The sequence below is a fragment of the Peromyscus californicus genome, unplaced genomic scaffold, assembly GCF_007827085.1.
Source record: "Peromyscus californicus insignis strain IS unplaced genomic scaffold, ASM782708v3 Scaffold_16__1_contigs__length_79575227, whole genome shotgun sequence".
Classification (NCBI taxonomy): Eukaryota; Metazoa; Chordata; class Mammalia; order Rodentia; family Cricetidae; genus Peromyscus; species Peromyscus californicus.
This window is the reverse complement of record NW_026294458.1, coordinates 25,594,387-25,616,674: the sequence shown is the minus strand read 5'-3', so window position 1 is coordinate 25,616,674 and position 22,288 is coordinate 25,594,387. Positions and strand designations below refer to the sequence as shown.

Here is a 22,288-nt window from a genome sequence, read left to right as displayed (position 1 = left end):
CCTCCTCCCAGGCCGAGCCAAACAATCCTGCATAGGCCCCAGGTTTCAAACAGCCAACTCATGCAATGAGCACAAGATCTGGTCCCACTGCCTGGATGCCTCCCAAACAGATCAAGCCAATCAACTGTCTCACCCATTCGGAGGGCCTGATCCAGTGGGGACCCCTCAGCCATTGGTTCATAGTTCATGTGTTTCCATTCATTTGGCTATTTGTCCCTGTGCTTTATCCAACCTTGGTCTCAACAATTCTCGCTCATATAAACCCTCCTCATTCTCGCTAATTGGACTCCCAGAGAGACACCCGGGGCCTAGTCATGGATCTCTGCATCCAGATCCCTCAGTAGTTGGATGAGGTCTAGAAAAAATCATCCTGAGTGAGGTAACCCAGACTCAGAAAGACAAACATGGTATGTACTCACTCATAGCAGGATACTAGACATGAAACAAGGATGACTTGTCTGCTACTCACATCACCAGGGAGGCTACCTGGAAAACAGGACCCCAAGAAAGACACAGGGATCACCCCATGACAGAGAAATGGAATGAGATCTACATGAACAGCCTGGACATGAGTGGGGGTAATGAAAGGCGAGGGTTGAGGGAAAGAGAGCTTGGGGGAGCGGGAGATCCCAGCTGGATCAACAACAGAGAGGGAGAACAAGGAATAGGAGACCATGGTAAATAAAGACCACATGAGAATAGGAAGAAGCAAAGTGCTAGAGAGGCCCACAGAAATCCACAAAGATACCCACACAACAGACTGCTGGCAGAGGTCGAGAGACAGCCTGAACTGACCTACTCTGGTGATGGGATGGCCAAACACCCTAATTGTTGTGCTAGAAACCTCATTCATGTGTTTATTAATATGTCTCCTGCCCCTGGCTACTTTCACTCTACCTCTTCTAACTGCCACATCTGAAAAACACCTGGAAGACCCACTGTCAAGGTCTTTAGTTCTGATTGTCAAGCAAGCTCCACTATAGCCATTTATCCAGACACAATATGTGTGAAGCTGATCCTATACACAGTAAGTGACTACAGCAACCTGGAGATGCATCATTACCCATATGTCAAATAAATTGCAAGGATAATATGTGTGTACAGTTTAACATGCAAGTTCCAAGCCAAATCTGCCTAACTCCACCCAAGTAATATTCAATACTTTCATTTAGGCCTTACAACAGGCATTCCTTCAATTTAATTTCTCTTAAGTTATACCAAATGGGTTGTGATCTCTATCCATGTTGGATCATAGGACAAATTTTAATTGTGTAACAAATATTTTTGAGATACACTTTTACAGTATCTATTATATCAAATACTGAGGATTAAGCAATATCCATGGTCTTGACACTCATGGAAAATTTATCTGCCTGCTTTGCTTGATGAAGCAAGATGATGCAAAGCCAAATAGCACCTAATCTATTTAAATATGGTGGTGGTTTGATTTCCAGTGATTTATAAAAGAAAATGTGTGGTTGTACAAAGGATGAACCCATGTGAAATCCAGCCTCTCCAACTATATCAGGTTTCACTGAATCTATTGTTACAGTAGTTTTAAAACAAGAAAAAATGAGAAATTAGAATTTTGCATGGTTGGCCCCCCTTGAGAGTTAGGGTCACCTGGAGAAATGAGAGGTTTGATGCCTACTCCCAGGTTCAAGATTTAGGTTTTGTCAGTCTTCTTTTTTTCTGGAAAGGAACAGAGAAGTACTACCACATTTGCATGACAATCACAGAAATGGAGTGTCCCCAGAGAGCCCAAGGAACTGCAAAGTGGATGGATATTTAGTCACATTCATTAACAAAGTCACGTTCATTCGCAGTCTCATTGATTAACATCACTTTTATTTTTTCCTTATGATTTCCTAATAGTGCAATAATGTTTTCCAAAAAGTCTGTTTTCATTGTGTTTTGTGCATCTGTGATACAGTGATTCAAAGAATTTTTAAAAACTGTGCGAATATCTAGCCCAGAGAGACCAAGTGTTCTCTAAAATTAGGCTCATCTTTGTCAGCTGTGGGTTCAGAGACTAAATCTAGAGAGTTGTCATGCCTATGTGACAAAATACAATGAACCAAGAATTAATCATTGGCCTCTTCTTTAAGACACTCAGCACTCTGAATGGCCAGATCCCACATCCTACAGCCAATACAACCACCCTGGCAGCTCATTCATGCATTCTGTTTCTCTATCTCTGTCTCTGTGTTTCTCTGTGTCCCTCTGTGTCTGTCTGTCTATCTGTCTGTCTTTCATAGAGAGTTCAGAATCCATCTGCAAGTCGGCTATTTCACATCCACTAATTCCTGAGACTAAATTACATGGTGTGGAACTTACTACTTCCTCATGAAAAGATTAAAAGTCACTTATTTTCCTTTGTTCTGGAGAGTTCTTGAAAGCCCTTCACTTATCTGTCATCCTGTCCATAATGACTCTTTCTTACCCGTAATTGCAGATATCACTCTTACTGAAGCTCCTCTTAAAGATTTCAAGGGAAGCCTCTCCTTCCTTTAAGGCCCCATTCATTGTCTCTGAGGCAATGCACTGGCCCTTTTTATGCTTTCTGACCTCAAGACCTGATCACAGCTCCCTGGATGACAATGCCTACTTTTCTAATAAAGCTCATTCCTAAAGGGTAACGTTGTGGCAATTCCTTTTCCAAATTCCTATCACCACATTTCTAATGACCAGTGGGGTAGTTTGCTGCTGAAAGACTACATTTTCCAACTTTCCTTACAGGCTATTAGACTAGGGAACTAGTTTCTGCCCCTATAAAGGTCCTCATCCCATCTTCCCTTGTAGATTTTTTTTTCCATCTACACTCTTGGGTGACTACATGCCCCCTGTCCGTGAATAAACATGGTCCTGCCTAACTAAGGACAGACCAGGCCTCTCTTTCTTTTCATATTTTGTCTCCCTATTGCTCCGTTGAAATCATTTAACACAGAAGCAAGCAGAAAACTGTGTTTTGCTTGTCACTCCTCGTGTGTAACTTTACTGTGAGGGCCATACCTGGAGAATAGGCACACACGGTGAGCCAGGACTCAATTAAAGGAAGAATGCATTTTTTAATGAGATGAGGAAAAAAATTCAAAAGATAGTCTACTAATTACAAGATCTAGCTATAAATTATTAAAATGGATACACAGCCTTAAAAGATTAGCTTCTTCCTACTCAATCAAAAATTATGAAAATACAATTGCCTTTGATAGCAAACAACCATATTTTCACAGATAAGCATGTCAAGAAGACGGATGCTCCTTTACATTGTTAGATGTGCCTGCTAATGAGATTTTTAAGTTTTATACACACATATGCCCAATAAGTTTTGTTTTACTACCTTACGTTTAGAACATAAGACTGATTTTTTTTTTTTTTTTTTTTTGGTTTTTCGAGACAGGGTTTCTCTGTGTAGCTTTGCGCCTTTCCTGGAACTCACTTGGTAGTCCAGGCTGGCCTCGAACTCACAGAGATCCGCCTGGCTTTGCCTCCCGAGTGCTGGGATTAAAGGCGTGCGCCACCACCGCCCGGCAAGACTGATTCTTAAAGGCTGGTTTTACCAGATTTGAGAGCAGTTCACTGTTAAGTCTTTGGAAAACTAATTCTTAACATTATTTCTCCAATTCTGTCTCATTTATGACTGGTATATGACATTTAGCCCTTGGAGAGCTTTGTCTCAAGCTTTGGATTTGAGGATGACAAAGCAGGTATCTTCGTTGTTACACATCAGGAGGCTATGTCAAATCCTCCATCAAAACTTGGAGGAAGTACTTGGACCCCGTGTGTTCTGGCCAACTGGGCTGACAAGCTCATCTCTCACCTGATGTCTCATCCCAGTTGGTGCCATAATGTCTACAAAAGGCCATCAGATGAGTAGTTGGATAATAGCCTGTCACTGAGGATCCACTTCCTCTATGCAGGAGCTCTACCTTCTTTCTCTAAAGCTCCTTTTTCTAAATCTGAAACCCTTAACTTCTGATGAAATGCTGACACATAAAACCAATTTCTGCAAGAGCAGAGGTGAGTGGGGGCACTGATAGAAGAATTCAGAAATGCGCATATTCTAACATACTTACGGGTACATTCTGAACTCAAATGTGCTTGTGTAACATACAAAGTAAAACAAATACATAACAATAAAAGCCTGCGTCTACTCAGTCATCGTGAAATGGGCTTTGGTGATGAAGTCAGTCTTTTGCTGTGGTAGAGAACTTGGCTCTTCTTCCCTATCCTAACATATAACATGAAGAAGAATTTCCACAGTTGGTAGGTCAGTCAAGTAATTGCTTTGGAAAACAAATATGGGTTCTCTTCAGACTTATGGGCAAATTAATTTCAGTCTCATTTACCATGGTCAGGCAGCAACTTAATGTGTGCATGGAGAATTGAGAATTGATGTCTAGTGCCTGAAGAATGTTCCCACTTGTATCAGGAATACTTTAAGTTATTCTTCCTTTTCACAGTCTTGTTCAGAGTCATATTCTCCCTCTGTGTGTGTGTGTGTGTGTCTTTGTCTCTGTCTCTCTGTCTCTGTCTCTCTCTCTCTGTCTCTTTTTCTGTGTGTGTGTGTGTGTGTGTATCTGACTTTCTGTCTGACTGTCTGTCTGTCTCACTCATTCCATCCTTTTAATAATTTTAAATATATTTGATTTCATGGGTTATGAGAGCACTGACCACTCTGCCAGGGAACCTAAGTTCAATTCCTAGCTCCTACATGGTGACTCACAACTGCAGAATTATCAGTTCTAGGGGGGTTGTCCTTTTGTGTCCTCTGCTGGTACCAGGGTCACATGGTGCAAAGACACACATGAAGGAGAATACCCATGCATATAAAATTAAAAATTAAAGTTAAAAAAATGAAAACATTTTAGAAAATAGTTTTGACAGTTCTATAAAAGATAAAGTTTATATCATTTCTCAAAGCTTGGAGTTTGCTATGCTGATGTGTTTGTTAATACAATTTGGTCCATGCTAGAATAAACAGCTACAGTTCCCCTCTTGCAAATCTCTCATATTGTTTGCTACACAAATTCTTAATTTAGCACCAAACACTGAACCACACGTATTCTTGGCAGTATGATTCTTCTTTTATTTATTTATTTTTCTAGACAGGGTTTCTCTGTGTAGCCTTGGCTGTCCTGAAACTCTAAATCAACCAGGCAGCGCTTGAACTCATAGAAATCCACTGGCCTCTCTCTCTCAAGTGCTAGGATCAAAGGTGTATACAGTCAAGTGCAGGAGCAGCATGATTTTACTGCCATGAATTCTCCTTTTTTCTCTCTAACAAGCCAACTACCATTTAGGGATTAAATCATCCTATCCTATGTAAAGGAAAGCACTAACAATTAGAAACAGTCTTTCAAAAAAAATCATCTCTGATAGCTATACTTCAGAAATGGGTTTAATGTGAAAGAATCTTTTTGTACACTGTGAAGATGTGCTGCTCTCATTGGTTTAATAAAAACTAAATGGCCAATAGTTAGGCAGGAAGAGTTTAGGCAGGACTTACGAACAGGGAGAGAGCTCTGGGATGAAGAGGGACAGGGACAGAGTCTCCAGAAGAAGAAGGGTGTGCATGCCATGCTGAGGAAAGGTACCAAGCCCATGGTAGAAAGTAGATTAAAAAAATATATGGGTTAATTTAAGTTGTAAGAGCTAGTTAGTAACAAGCCTAAGTTATTGGTCACTATAAGTCCCTGTGTGGTTATTTGGGAGCTGACTGACAGAAAATTCTGCTACAGATTAATATCTAGAACATGTAAAGGACTGCAAAACAAACAGAATCTTCCAATCAGTAATTGTGCTAAGGAACTGAACAGATAGATCTAAAAAAAAAAAGACCTTTAATATTTTTAAGACCATTCAACATCTTTAGTCATGCAGAAAATGTAAATTAATACTCTTTCAGATTCCATTTCATCTTAGTCAGAACCTGTAACTTACAGAAAGCAGATGGCAACAATGATGGTGAAGATGTGGGGAAATAGGAATTCTTATTCTTATTCACTGCCGGGGGCATATAAACTGGTACAGCCACTGTGGAAATCAGTGTGAAGGCTTCTCAAAAACAATCAAACAAACAAAATAGAACTATCACATGGTTCATCTATACCATTCCTGGACATGGATGCAAAAGACTTCAAGTTCTAGCCTCAGAGATACTTGTTTATTGCTACTCTTTCTACAATACGCAGGAAATAATCAGCTTATGTGTGTTCATCAACAATATGAATACATAAAGGAGGAAAACTGATAGAACTGGAAATTATTATATTAAGTGGATTAACCTAGAATCGGGGATTCAAATACTTTAGTTTTTCTGTATTTGTATATCTGGAGAATAGAGGTCATAAAACTGAGGCAATGGGAGGTAAGAGGTCTCAAGGAAGGAAGAGGGTAACAGAAAACATCACATGAAAGCAGAATGGGGGTAAATCCAAGGGAGAAGGGAATCAGCAGGAGAAGGGCTGGGGGTGAGGAGGGCAATGGGGGGTGGGCACTCACATAAAACATACATGAAAATGCAATGATGAAATCCATTACTTTGGGTCTTTATTTAAAAATAAACATGTCTAATTTTTGTTTGTTGTTTGTTTTAGTTTAAATTTGTTTTTTTTTTTTTTTTGGACAAGGTCTCACTAGGAAACTGGCTTTAAATTCATGACCCTTTTGCCTCAGTCTCCCAAATGGTGAGGTTACAGGCATGTACCACCATGCCAGACCACATTTTTAATCTCTGTAGTCTTGTTGATAAATTAGAGTTTATGGTTGTATGATGACTAGAAACTAGCCTACATTTCCATTTTATGGGGTATATTGTAACATGTATTTTCTCCTGGTAAAGTAATATAAATACACAAATTGTAATCCCTAACCATGGCAATAGACACTACTCAAAAGAAGTTATTTTTTTTTTTTTTTTGGTTTTTCGAGACAGGGTTTCTCTGTGTAGCTTTGCACCTTTTCCTGGAACTCACTTGGTAGCCCAGGCTGGCCTCGAACTCACAGAGATCCGCCTGGCTCTGCCTCCCGAGTGCTGGGATTAAAGGCATGCGCCACCACCACCCGGCGAAGTTCTTTTTAATCTATTACTCATGCAAAATTTTTAAGTATTAATAAATGGACAGAAAAGTAGCCAATATTTCCAGAAATGGAAAAAGAGGAATAGAAAATCTTATGAATTGATTATACCAATATGAACTGTAGAATACTTTTGGAAATAAATTAAAAATAAACAGCTACTATATTTCACAATGTATGCTATCTTCGACAAGTCAGTCCCACTCTGGAGTACTAATGTCTGAGAAAGTAGTCTATAGGTGTGTGGGTCTTGTCTTAGCCTGTTAACATACATAACTCAGGGAAAGTTACTGCAAGTTACTAAATTGTCCTTTGCCTCTGTTGTCTTTGCTGTATCCTACTGACATAAAACACGACTACTGCATAGAACCATTGGGAAAATTAAAAGAATTAATGGATATTAAACACTTAAAAAGGTATGGGTTAAAGGTATCCAATAATCCAGATGTTATTTCTGTATTTTATGAATACATCAGCACATATAGGCAATGTTCAAAGTCTTTGTGTATTTTTCAATAGAAAATATGTGCTAATATCAGAATGATTATCATAGGTCAATATAATATGGAATTGTTCATGTAGAATACATTATCCCTGAATTTGGTGCTGGGGATCCAAAACAGGTTTTTGTGTATGATATGCAACATGCTTCATCACTGAGCTGTACATCTGGACTCAGACATGACTAGTTTTTCAGAAGATGAGTCAGATATAGGACTGTCCCTTTTTTTAGATTAATTAGCATCAAATACAAAAATGCTCCAATAAGTAAATAACATGCATATGGATGTCTACAAACATATTCACTGAAAAATAATTTTAGAGCTTTTAATCATCATGTATTGTTACAGCATTGAGCTATTGTACTAAATAAAATGGGAAAAAATCATGGCCTTCATACCATGTGCATTATAGGAGGTAGAGACACATCTATACACACAAAATAATTAGTGAGAAGTTGTGGTGATATTTTATTTGTGCTGAAATACGGTGATATTTTATTTGTGCATTAATAAATAAAGCTTGCCTGAAGATCAGGGGGGAAAGGCCAGCCATTTAAAGTAAACAAAGAAGCCAGGCAGCACATGCCCTTAATCTCTTAGCAGGCAGGATCTCTGTGTGTTCAAGGCCACACTAGGCAACAGAGCCAAGCTTGGTGACACATGCCTTTAATCCCAGGACCAACCATAGACACCTGGAGGTCTGTACAGACAGAAAGACAGTGACAGAGCTGTGTAGGAAGAGGAAGTAAGGTAGCTGGGCTAAGAGTCAATGAGAGGTCAGAAAAGCAAGGCATATGAGCCTGGGTAGACAGGAAGTCACTCTTTTTAGAAGCTGCGGAGTTGGTGAGGTGAGGTTAGCTGGTGGCTTTCCATATTTCCCTGATCTCTCTAAGGCTTTAACCCAAATTCTGGCTCTGTGTTTTTTATTTAATAAGACCATTTAGAAATTCATCTACAAGAAGTATATCTAAATAAACATCTTATTTGACACTTTATGAACAGTATAGAAGAAAAAAGGATATAGTTATATTACCTATAAATACTGAGATTCTAGTGAGTTATAGGTGGCTTGTTGACCCTAACTTTAATTAGGGTAAAGAAAATACTCAGTGGGGAGAAAAATATTTGGGCAAGGGCAGAAGGGTAGCTTACCACCTGCTTAGCACACTTTAGATCCTGGGTCCTGTATCCAGCACTGTACATGCATGTATACACACACACACACACACACACACACACACACACACACACACACACATACACAGAAGGAGAGAGGGAGAGAGAGAGATCATTATCTTGATAGATCTGAAGAAATGAACTATATTTATGTTTTTCTGACCATGATTACATGCTTGCATATTTCATATTAATATGAAGAACCTAGAAAAAAAGCATAGACCAAACTACTATGTATATTAAATGGAATTATTTTAGAGTGCTTGGGGATTGGGGTACAGCAATCTATGTCAAGGGGTTAATTCAGAGAACAACCCCAGTATCTGGGGATGGGAGGGGAAATCTTGCTCCCACTGCTCTCAGGAATGCTTGAGGGCTTGCTATAACAATTTGCATCAAAGGAGAAATTTGGGGGTCTGAATTGGGAAAGGAAAATAGATAAACAACTGTCTCACATCTCCAAAGGGTGAGACAGTTGGTTAGCTTGAATTGTTTGGGGGACCCCCCAGGCAGGTGGATCAGGATCTGTCCCTGGTTCATGAGGCGGCTTTTTGGAGCCCAGTGCCTATGGTGGGACACCTTGCACAGCCTTGGTGCAGAGTGGAGGGGCTTGGACCTGCCTCAACTGAATGTACCGGGCTCTGCTGACTCCCCATGGGAGACCTTGCCTTGGAGGAGGTGGGAATGGGGGGGTGAGTTGGGGGTGAAGCCTGAGGGGTTGGGAAGTGGGAGGTGGGGACGATCTGTGGTTGGTATGTAAAATAAATAGCAATTTTCTTAATAATAAAAAATACAGATAAAATGTGACCTGGCATCACTGGAGTGGGAACAGTGCACCCATCCTCGCCCCCAATATCAATGATTTGTTAGAATTTTAACTTTGTTTTCTTCCTAGACACCACCTTTCACTGCAGATACAGTTAAACACAGACATGATCAAAAGCCAGACATCTGAAGAGAGAAGAAACAGAGTGAGAATACATCAGTTCCTGAATAATGGAGAGATGGCTTCAGCACCTGCCAAGGGAATACAGACAAGACTGGCCAAGACTGGCCAAGGCTATGGTATGGAAAGGACTCTGAAGAATTTTACAGAGTCAGCAGAATCACCTACACACTGCTCCAACCGTAGCTATCACGTTATGTGCAGTTATACTCCTTCTCTTGCAAAGCCCGAGTTCACCTGCCTGCACTAGGCAGACCCATGCCAGTAATTACAGAAATATTCTATCAAAAACCACAGAATGAATGCCAATGGCAAACTAATTCAATAAATAAGACCATTGCCCCAGGAGCTGATCAGTGTTCAGCTAGATTGCCACAGAAAAGCAAAAGATGTCTCTGCTCTTCAGTAATAAATTGGTTACCGTGGCTCACACATACTTTGAGAGAATACATATTGAGATCTTGAAACGATCCAGGAACTTCATGAAATGTCTATCTAGAAGCCCACTGGGGTCTAGCATCAGCTAAATCCATTGTTTAAGTGGCACAAGGGCAGCAGCATATGAAAATCATCTTCTCTTGGGTAACAGAGTGAGGAAACTTCCATCATCTGTTCCTACGATCACAGAATGTCCAACAGAATTTCAACTAACCCTTCAGACATTGAGGCATAATTCTTTATCAGCCTTGTAGTCTGGTTACATGATTCACCATTTCATTTTTTATTTGTGTAAGTAGAAGAAGCATATACCAACGTTAAATATCATAATTGAATTTCTACTTGCCTTAGAAACGCATCCTTACTTCCATGACATCCTAGAGTTAAGGTAAATTGCCAACACGCTGGGGACGGTTAACATCCACACGTCATTTTGTTAGTATCTGGGCAACATTAGGTTAATTTATGATAGTGGATATCGGAGACTTTGTGTGTGCATACAATGAAAGAGCTTGATTAAAGAAGGTAACACCCGCCGATCTTGAGTGAGCACACAGAAGTGTCAGCACCCTCCTAACCTGGAGAGAAGTGCAGAGGAACTGAAGAGTGGAAGCTGGAGTTGCAAGCAGAGATCAAAGAAAGGGAAAAGCAGACCAACCCTACCTACAAAGCTGTATCTGTTAGGGAAAGCACTCATATTGATGATGTACTGTTAAATAAATCTTTTCTGAAGTTCACTGCTCTAATATGGAAATAGTTTCTGTTAGAGATCCAGTAATAGCTGCAGAGAAAGGGCTGTGCCTTGAAGTAAAACATTCAGAAAACTGGAAGTAATGTCTTTAATCTCTAAAATATGCTTTCATTTTAAATTTTTCTTACAGCAAATGATAAACTGTATCAATTATCATGTCTAATCACGAGCATGGATTGTTTTACTGCATTCTCTAATAATGGCTTTTTTAGTATCTCATGGTATTTGTGCGTAGAACTATCGTCTCAAGATGGGAAGTCCAAAACACTGAGCTGTTAGATTCTGCCCTTTGTCATTAACTCCTGTACACAGAGATAATGGCTTCTTTTTACATGGTTTGGAATTTTATACCCTGTCATGTTGAGATCCTAAATATACTTTGCCTCTTGCTCTACTGTGCATCTCAGCTTTCTCCATTTGGTCTTGTGTTCCAAGATGAATTCAGAATGATAGTGATCACCTATAGTTTGACCTCTGGTTAATCAGGGTGTGATACCTAAGTTAAAATATAGGGATCACAAGACAGATACAGCTGCAGGCAAGCCAAGAAGAAGTGAGGGTTAATAATGTTGCGTGCCTATGAATGTTATTAAGTGATGAAAAGGGTTCAGTGACCTAACAGAAAATTCAGACAAAGATAAATTATATTCATCTACTCTTTCAGTAAATTATTCAAAATGATCAATTAACTCTAGATAGTTCTATGAACAGGAGTCACCATTTGAAATATATAATTATGATACTTGACAATATTTAATTGAGCATCTTTCCTTGGTATCGTTACTTAATTGCTTCATGTGCAGAAGCTTGATTTCTTAGCAGGACTCTCCTCTCCTTGAAGACAGAGATCATGTCTCCTCACCTAACAGATTCCTTCAAATATCTCCACTTATTCCACTCCATACAGAGGACACATTAATTGAATTGTTACAAATAAATCTTTAAAATTAAACTGAAATCAGGGGGTAGAAATACAGAAGGTTTAGAAAAGAGACAAAATGTGTAGGTGTTGATATAGTGATACCATGTAAGATGTCATGTAGTCCTTTTTCTAAGCTGTCATGTAATCCTTTTCCATTCTGCTATGCAGTGACCATAGGCCTTACCTTTATACGTGTGCATATATTAGTTTATACATGCAAACACAAAACTGTGCTTTAGGAGATCCACTTGGTGACATAATCAATTGAATGCATTATATTATTGACTCAGTTAAGGGAATGCTCATGAAAAAGTAATTGTAGGACTTCTAATATTTCTAATAACTGCACACTCATTAATTATTTTAATAAAACTTTTATTCTAAGGCAGGTTCTAAAAAAGAATGGACAGGATTTACAAGACCCTCCATAACACTATACATCACAGAAATTTGGACAATTTATTGCCAAAGTTTTTCTTTAATCTCAGCCAGGAATATTTTGAGAACTGGTGGTCACTGGAGTAGTGGTCCTGCTTTTCCTCTGAATCTTGATCTTTACTGATTGTCCTGCTCCTCTCATGCCTCAAGATAACACCCCTGATTCTTTTCAGGATGTATCAGCACTGGATTAAAGTCCAAAGCAGGCATTTCCAAAGTCATCAGGCACTTCCACACAGGCGCCAGAACTTGCTGATTCTGCCTATCTCTCTGCCTGTGCTCCCACTCATAACCACCTTCTTAGAAATGCTGATAACCAGGCCAAGCAATTCCATCGTTGGCTGTCTCCTGCACTGTTTGAGCCAAGTATGGCAATTACTAAAAACTGTTGTTTGCTCCATGTGCAGAATCCTAACTCCAGTGGTTGCCCTTTGGCAATAAGGGAGATTTAATATTTCCTTGTTCTTAGGATCATAAAATTTTCAAAATCATAATTTTTTTTTTAAATTTTGAATTGATTTTCCATGTTATATTTATTTAGATTTATCACAGGTATATTGGCAACAATTAATAACCAAATATCTACTCCATATCTTTCTGTACTCCTTGAGAACACAGGAAACTTCTCTTAAACAATTTTTTATTTTATAATTTAATTTAATTTTACATAGCAGCCACGGATTCCCCTGTCCTCCCTCCTCCCGCCCCCTTTCCCCCCAATCCACCCCCCATTCCCATCTCCTCCAGGGCAAGGACTCCCCTGGGGATTCAGCTCAGCCTGGTAGATTACTGAACCCTGGATTCAAAATCATAAACTTTTAAAGCTCAGAGGGACTGAAGAAATCCTTTGGATTTAAAGTTGGCTTGGACACTGCTTGTAAATGCAGTGTATTATGACTGGATGCCACCATAAAGTCCCCCCCCCAAAAAAAATATCAGGCCTATATATTTCCCACCTCTTCAAGATTTTTCATTTTTGTTTTTGTCTGTTTTGTCTGTTTGCTTTGTTTTGATTTGTTTTGCATTTTGAGTCTCGTATCCCAGGGTATGTTTGAACTCTATGTATAAGTGGAGGATCACATTGAACTGCTGAGATTACAGGAATGTGCCACCACCCCAGTTTATGTGGTACTCGAGACCAAAGTCAGGACTTTATGCATGCCAGGCAAGTAATCTATAGACTGAACTAGATGCCCAGGCCCTTCCCTATGCATTTTCAAATGTAGTTATAGAACTAAAATAGATGTTGGGGATATCACCAACAATAGTACACTAATTCCTGAAATAAATGTGGAGGAAAGGATTAATTTCAGGGGAGAGAAAAAGGTATATGTATGTTTGTGTATGTGTGTGTCCATATGTCTATGCATGCTTTACATTATATTGTCCAGAGAAAGAAGGGATTATGGGTAGATAACAAATATGTCAATATGAGTGACTGATTCTCTGGTATGACACACTGATGATGTTTGTTTCTTATATAATAAAACAATTATCTGATAATAATTCAATTAAACATCTGAGTCTATTAGGTATTGAATCTATAAAATGATATAAACTACATAAAATTCATGCTTCTGCATATGTATTTGTTATTTTTATGTGCATAAATACTTTGAAACTTGAGATTTGAGTAATATCTTCAGTAAGGAAAAGCCAGCAGGCAGATTTATATAGTTTGCTTTGCATTTTCATTTAAGATAATTCGCTTTTAGAAAAATAAGCAGTCCGAGTAATTAGAAATTACTACCATATAAAAATATCACATTGAATAGCTTCCATAGAAAACAAATTTTAGATCTAGCAAAACCTGAGGGCTGACATGATTGCTCAGTGAATAAAGGTGCTTGCTACTGAGTCTGATGGCCTGAGTCAGTTCTCAGACTCTACATAGTGAAAGGAAAAACCTGCTTTAGCTAGTTGTCTGACCTCCACACATGCACTTTGAAACACACACACACACACACACACACAGAAAAAGAGAGAGACACTCACGCATGCACATATAAGCAAGCACACATGTGTGCAAACACACAAACACATAAATAAAAAAATTAAAAATAAATAAATGAATAAATAAATAAATACAGATGTTAATTAAACCCGAGAAGGTCAATTTATTTTGCAGCACATTTACCAAATTGCTGCTTAAGATCAGCAAGTGTGACTATTCCACTAATATGCTTTAGAATTAGTGTTGAGGATTATAATTTCACAATAAGAGAAAAATAGTTTACTTTATTAATATCTATGTAATTAAATGAAAACCATGGTTGTAGTTATTGGCAAATAATTCTTTTTGACACATGCCATGTAAAGCAAATTACTAAATTTCCTCTGGCACATATCACTCTTTTGTTAAATTATTGAAGTCTTCATTGAATCAGTCTGTTCCTGACCAAAACAGAAAATAGCCTTCCTGAGGAGATAGTTACAAATACTGACAACAGATAGAATGTGTATGTGTAAAAGTAACTAAAGAAGGCTAATCCCAAACCGTCCATGTGATAACCTCATCCTGGAGTGATGAACTACATTATGCAGCTCACAAGGTTTATCTTGACAAATCTTTTGCATATGTTGCATAGAGTTTAGGTATAGTTTACTGTATTGAGTCTAATTATCTTGTTCTAATAAAAAACTAATATAAGTAAATAATCAGCAAACCTGAATACACAATATATAAAGAATTTATATGTTTATTCTTCATTGAAAGCAACAGAAAGCCAGGTGGTGGGGGAGCACTTGGGAGGCAGAGGCAAGTCAATTTCTAAGTTTGAGGTCAGCCTTATCTACAGAATGATTTCCAGAAAAGCTGGGCCTACACAAAAAAGCCCTGTCTAGAAAAACAAAAAACAAACAAACAAACAAAAAAAACCAAGTCACTCTTTTGTGTGAATAGCCAAAAAGAAAAGAAAAGAATGGAAGGAAGAAAGGAGGAAAGAAAAAATTCTACATGGGTCTAGATAAGGAAAACAGTATAACTGACTTGTTTTATAAAATAGAGAGTCATAAATTGATAATAAGTATACAATCAGTAAAGAGTTGGCTATTCATGTAAAACACCAGGAAGTCCAGGAGCATAGAGGGTCTCCTAAAGGTCCCTCCATAGGTTGTCTGAGCCCCAGTGACTTGTCACTTTCCATGAGAGTGGTCCAAGTTCAAACTGCTTGGAGAGAGTTATTTAATCTACTTTCTATAATCAGGGGATGGGGGTGGAGGTGGAAGTGAAAGGAAAGCTTCCTAGTTGCCAGTCCAAATGGCAATGAGTAGAAATTGAACAAGCAAAACCACCACGAGACTCTTCTTAAAAATACAACACAATGGAAGGCCACAAGTCTAAGAGTATTTTGATAGCTCATATCGTACTTAATGGGCTTCAAAACAACAACAAAATAAACTGAGACACAGAGTTAGATAGGAATGGGGGCGGATCCATTTATAGATGGGGGTAGGAGAGATGAATGTAATCAAAATACATTGATATTATCAAATAATTAATAAAATATTTTAAAAATACAATACAGTGCAATAATATACCCTCAGTTTTCCTCAGCATTGGCATTTGCTGGACTTACAAGGTCTGCTCACAAAACTCAAGGAGTTGTTATAAACAATGATCTAAATGTCTTGAAGTTCTAGGTATTGACCTCAACTCACAAGAGTGTGAGACAGAGTGTGAGACAGAACGTCAACTCCTCTCACATTTCCTAGGAATGAGAGCTCTGTCACTTCAAGTTACATTTGATAAGAACTTTTAAAATTCCTGAAGCTCATTAGCTGTTATCATTATTAGAATTCAATAGATTTGCCAATTGGAATGTTTTCTTAATGGTGATACTGGTAGTATATTAGATGAAAGGCATTCTATTATCATACATAACTGTTTCTATATAAAATGTTGTCTAAGTTAAAGTCCCTGTGAAGGGTTAAGTTATATTAATGGCAGGCACTGACAATTTTAATGAAACTTTAAAGTAGTGATATATATATATATGTGTGTGTATATATATAGCAGTTGATAAAGTAAATAAGGTGTTAATAACATATTTAGTTAATATTCTCCATTAAAAAGTATTTGTGGATCAATATTTGATGTAAGTAAAATTATTTCTTATATAGATATTTGATTGTGTTTAAAGATCAGGCTATGGGAATTTTATGTCTTTGCCACATATAAAATTTCTTGGGTATTTTTATCATACTAAAATAAAGGAGGGAAAAATTCTTTCCTTGAAAGGAAGCCTGATTTATTTTTGGCTTTCTAAATGTTATTACTATAAACATCATATTGAAAAATACATATTAAATGTACTGAGAACAGAAACTATGACAGACATTACTTTGGGGATGAACTGCCTTATAGACTGAGATAAATTTGTATTATATATAAATATATATTTACATGGCTGTAGACAGACCCAAGGCCTTGTTCATGATGGTACTTTACCACAAAGCTACCAGCCCTTCCCTATGTGCAAAATATATGTTACCTAATTAAGCAATCCATTAATTAACATAGGAAGACTATTTTCTCATCAATTACCGAGTGCTGAAAAGACAGACTTTTGTGTGCAATACATACTTGAAAAATGTCCAGACAGAATCAAGATGTTGAAAACTTTCAAATGGAGAGCAAACATAATATGCTCGCCTCACTTCACACAGCCCTACAGAAGACCTATCTTTACGTCACAGTCATCTTAGGAAGGCAGACCATGGGTCAGAAGTCTGGCAGCCAGGTGCAAATGCTGCTAGCCTGTGCCAGCAAGCAGCTTTCTTGGGAACTGACTCTGGTTATCCTGGACAGTAAACACCTTAATTGAAGTAAACATTTCCTGTTTGTTTTCCTAGTGTGGTGGAGACAGAGATGCTAGATTACCTAAGGCCAACCTCCAACTTCCATCAAAAACGTTTCTTTCTACAGCTCAACAAGTTGAAAGCCACAAATAATAAACAGGAGGAATCATTATGAGTTGCTGTTTTTTCACCCATAGATGGAGTCTCTTGAAAGTGATTAGTCACACTCAGTTCCTTTAAATGACTGACAGTCTAGACCTCTAGTGATAGAACTGTTGCTCACCATCGACCCCATGCTTATTTTTTTTTAACTGAAGAAACGGTATCAAACAACATAGGGAATACTTCCAAGAATCAAAGATCCACTGACATAGGGGTCCCAGTGGAGACAGGGAGGGAATATGTGAGAAGTAAGGCCTTTCTTTCCTCACTTACTGGTTTAGGAAAGCAGCTAGGCCAGCAACTGGGAATGCCAGAGTGGTAGAGAAAGTATCTGTTCCTAAGATCCATTCTCTCTGCTGTCTTTCAACACTATGTCCTATACAGAGGGTGTTTCTAGGTACAAGTGCCCAAATAAAAAAATAAGACCTATTGGTTTCACCACTTTCTTGAAACTTCCTGATCAATGCCAGACAGACAGACAGACCCCACACATAGACACACACTCCTCCCACCTCTTCTGGCTCAGCTCCTTTGTAGACATCTGCATTGCTTAGCCTTTGCAAAGTTACTGTGAGGAGGGAGAAAATCGATTTATTTGCTTTACCATGAGTACCTGAACTCAACAGAGGTTTTATCTGATGTCTGAAACAATAATTCCTTGTGCTTCACCTGAAAACATCCAATCTGAATATTACATTTGACTGAATAGATAAACAACCTACTCAATAGTAATTGATCAGAATAATGCTAAGATAATTAAATTCCTCCATTAGAACTATTAAAGTCAGAGACTAGACAGTAAACAAGATCATGTATTTGTTGAATTTATGCATATGAAGACCTCAGTTTAGAGAAATCACATTCCTGATCATCTTCAAAACCCTGTTATTATACTATATTGAATCAGAGTCATGGGGCATGTACACACACACACACACACACACACACACACACACACACACACACGCACATTCACACACCATGAATTTTATTCCTGTTTCCTTATCTCCCATTGAGTGTACTTCTTTCTCACCCTGGTTGCTTCCACTCTCAGTAGGATGTGTCGTCTTCTCTTCTTTACATTCATTCCTTTTCTTTCCCTTCCTTTTACTTTCCAAAAAATCTTCAGCCTACTAGTAAGAGTAATTATTCACAGCTTCTCTTATCATCATCTTCCCGCACACTCCTTTCAAGTCTAATGACTGTGACTAGGTGCCATCTCTGAATGTGCTGGTCTGCAAGCACAAATGAGCATTCTCTTAACCTCAGGATATGAGTGACAGCTGGGTGAGTGGGAACAAAATTGCTTCTGCTAAATGTCGGTGGGTGGAAAATGTTAGCTGCCTGATAGGTTTTTAAAAACGCTGTAATAATATTTCTCATTTAATTAATAGTGTGAGAAGAACATTGGTAAGGCTCAGAGGGATGCCCAGAGAGAACCTGCATAGTCATGCACAGAGGAGGTAAATGTTCCCTTATAGGGGAAAACTGGGCTAAAATACAGTGAGTTCACACTGAAGATAACCTTTAAGTGGAAACTACAAAATAAGCAATTACCAAAAGAAGGACAGAAGATATCAAGACTCTTCAATAAGCCCACTCCAAAATAAGACTGCCATTATAAATGTAACCCACTTATAGCTCTGTGAATATGTGATCTTCTTAAATACAGAAAGAATGAATGAGAATTTGTTAATAAATCTCTATTACAAAGAGGAATTGACTAGAATTCAGGAAAAAGTAAAGGGCTAGCTGCAGAAAACAGAATTCGGATTTATTTAGTAAAACACTCAAGCACTGCCTGGATAGAATGTGGTTGCACAAACTTGGATGTGAATTGACTTGACAAGCTTCCTTGGAATGCTGGTGGGTTGGAAGGGGCTGTATCAGCCAACTGGGCTTCCTAGCCTCAGACCAGAGAAGAAAATTTCTGTAGCCGCTTTGGACTTTTTGATGGAGTTTGTCCTCTACAAGTGTGAGATAATGATGAGCTGAGTATTGCCACGATGTTGGATGAAGAGGCTACAGGATGTGATGTGATTTCACAACAGCCACAACAACAACACACATCTACGGCATAGTTGTAAGTTTTCACTCTTTCCCAAACAGGTGGCATTAAAAACAGCAACAACAACAAAAGCCCATTAACTAAGAATTTGAGCTCCCTGGAACTGAAGCTTATTTATTGTTTGTTTTTCAGAGCTGGAGATGAAACTTGGTTGTGGCAGTGTGACTTGTGACTACTACATAGGCACTTTACATGTAAGGCACATCTCAACCCCAGAAAGTTTATTTTTGACATGTATAAATGAGATGGTAAGCATTATTGAACATGTATGAGGAACTTTGTGCTGCATGAAATACACAGGTAAATTGTAAGGACAAGTCAAGAACAAAGTTTTAAACCTAAAATGTAAATGTTTAACCTGAAAGAAATAACTTAGATGCACAAGAGAAAATTGACAGCTTTTTCACAAACATAAAAACAAGGCAAGGGAAAAGGCGCAGCGTTTGAAACATGGCGGACGACGTAGATCAGCAACAGACTACCAATATCGTAGAGGAGCCCCTGGATCTTATCAGGCTCAGTTTGGATGAGCAAATTTATGTGAAGATGAGAAACGACTGAGAGCTTGGAGGCAGATTACATGCTTATGATCAGCATTTAAATATGATCCCGGGAGACGTAGAAGAAACTGTGACGACGATAGAGATTGATGAAGAGACCTATGAAGAGATATATAAATCAACAAAGCGGAACATCCCCATGCTCTTCGTCCGAGAAGATGGTGTTGTTCTAGTTGCCCCTCCATTGAGAGTCGGCTGAGACAGAAGACGGTCCTGTGTAGGAAGTGGAGACTTTGCCTCTTGAGATGCCCAGAACGCTCAGAGAGAAGGAAGCTCACGTGCATTCTGATGGTCAGAAATGACCCAAGGGTCCCTCCAGCTAGATGTCATGTTCCTTTTTCTCCAGCCTCCTGCTAGCGTAACCACCTTGCTCTGTTCGGGAGCTGGTTTGCCCATTGTTCTTGCAGTTACTTTCAGGTTGTTTTTCTTTAAATTAAATTTGATGTCCCTATAAAAAAAACAAAAAACAAAAAACAAAACAAAAAAAAAAAAAACAACAAGGCAAATGTGTGAGTGTGTGTGTGTGTGTGTGTGTGTGTGTGTGGTGTATGGTATGTGATATGAATGCTTTCAGATCAGAGTTGTGACAAGGCCAACAGATGCAGTAAATGGTTTAATAAGGGACAAATTGTCACATATTGAGCAGTAAAAAGACAAGCCATATTTACAATAATGGTGGCAACTTTAGCCATAATGAAAGCATTGGAAAGGAGGAGACCATTGCTAGTATTGGACAGGAGGAGAAGCAAGTCCAAGAGCTAGAAAGTAGAGGAATATTGGATTGCTTTCTCAAACTGTTAGAGAAAAGTTAAGATGTTTATGAAGTGGCAGAGGGATCTGGAGAAAGAGAAATATCATGAAGAATCACAAATGTAGGAGAAATTGAGATTTTAGGTGAAAAGGAACATTTCAAACTGATTTGAGATGCTTCAATCAAATCCATATGCAAAAGTCTCATTCCTTATTCATATTTGGAAGGGAGGGATTATTTTTTAAATTACATTTTAATTAGTGGAGATCTTGTGCTTTAAAATTGGGTCCTAATCCAACAAGACTGGTGTCCTTATCAATAAAGGGACGCACAGAGAAGAATGCATGGACCAGAGCATCCAGGTCAGAGACAGCAGGAGACAGTCAGGTGGCACCCATCACGAAGGGAGTTCTGGAAAACTGAATGCTGCTAGAACCTGCACTATAGACTCTGGAATCTCCAGAACAGTGAGAAATTAAAATGTTCTTCACTCCACCAAATCTATGGTATTTTATAACAGTAAGTCTAGGAAACTGATACACCTAACAGGTTGTATTAGTATAAAACTTTGGTTTTAGTTTTTCTAATATAAATAAAATCTAATGTAATTATATTCTAATACATATATATCAATCATTATCATCAAGCCTTTATATACTCTGCTCATATCACAGTGTAGTGGCAATGTGACTGTGAGACAGAAGTGATACAGCATGTAAAAAGAAACACAAAGCAGAGAGATGTTAGGTTTAAGGAAGGAGTGTAAGTGCATTCCATGCTTAAAGAAAAATGGAGCAGAAATGATCATGTTAGGTAAAGTTAGCTCAACCCAGAATAGTAAGTATCATATGTTTTACTCATATATAGAATCTAGGGGGAAAAAGAAGCAGGGAAGAGGTATAGGGCTAGAAAGAGGCAGATAACAAAATGTACAGGGCATGACTGGGGATAATGGCCTGGGTTATTTAATCAAAGAATTTGGAAGGTCAAAGTTGTGATCCTTAAATATATAGCTACTTCAAGGCCAACCTAAGCTAATGAAATCTTGTTTTTAAAAATAAGTTAATGAAACCAGGACTAGGGAATAAGTACAGAAGTAAATATAATCCTAAAGCTCTCATGTGTAAGTACAAAAATATTACAATGAAGTCCATTATTTTATACAATTTTGTACTTTTTTTGTTAACTAAAATAGTTCACTAAGAAGGTACTATAGCAGTTCTCAAAACCATCTGAAGATTCTGTGGAAAGGGTAGGAAAGGAGTTACAGAAGTCTGATCCTAAACCAGATTGGCTAACAACTGCAATGGCAATATTTGTGTGCTTGGCTATGTCTGATCTCTGAATTAATAGAGGGCTTACAGTAGGGAAAACTTTGAAATTAAACTGTAACAAATTTTCTTCAGTTTCTCTAACTGTATAGTAGAAGTTCCCCCAAAACAACCTCTGACCCATTGGCATGCTACTGTCGCTGTGTTACAGGAGCAGCAGACACATAGGCAGTGAGGGGCCAATGATTTTAGTAATTTCAAATTACACAAAGAACTAACATTCTGAACAGAAAAAAAATCTAAAAATTAAAAAAAGTAACATTTCAAAACAAAGGACTTGCATAGAGATTTCTTCAATGGTATCAGAATGGCTGATAAGCTCATGAAAATATATAAAATACCACACAGGATAAAAGAAAAGC

General features: G+C 38.2%; 1 protein-coding gene and 1 pseudogene across 3 annotated transcripts in view; one reads left to right on the top strand and one right to left on the bottom strand.

The window, feature by feature from the left end:
* The window catches only part of Lsamp (limbic system associated membrane protein), a 620,698-nt gene that overhangs the window by 528,242 nt on the left and 70,168 nt on the right, over nucleotides 1-22,288 (bottom strand). The gene's annotated exons all lie outside the window — the stretch shown is intronic.
* On the top strand, nucleotides 13,004-20,296 carry LOC128112040 (U6 snRNA-associated Sm-like protein LSm3; annotated as a pseudogene).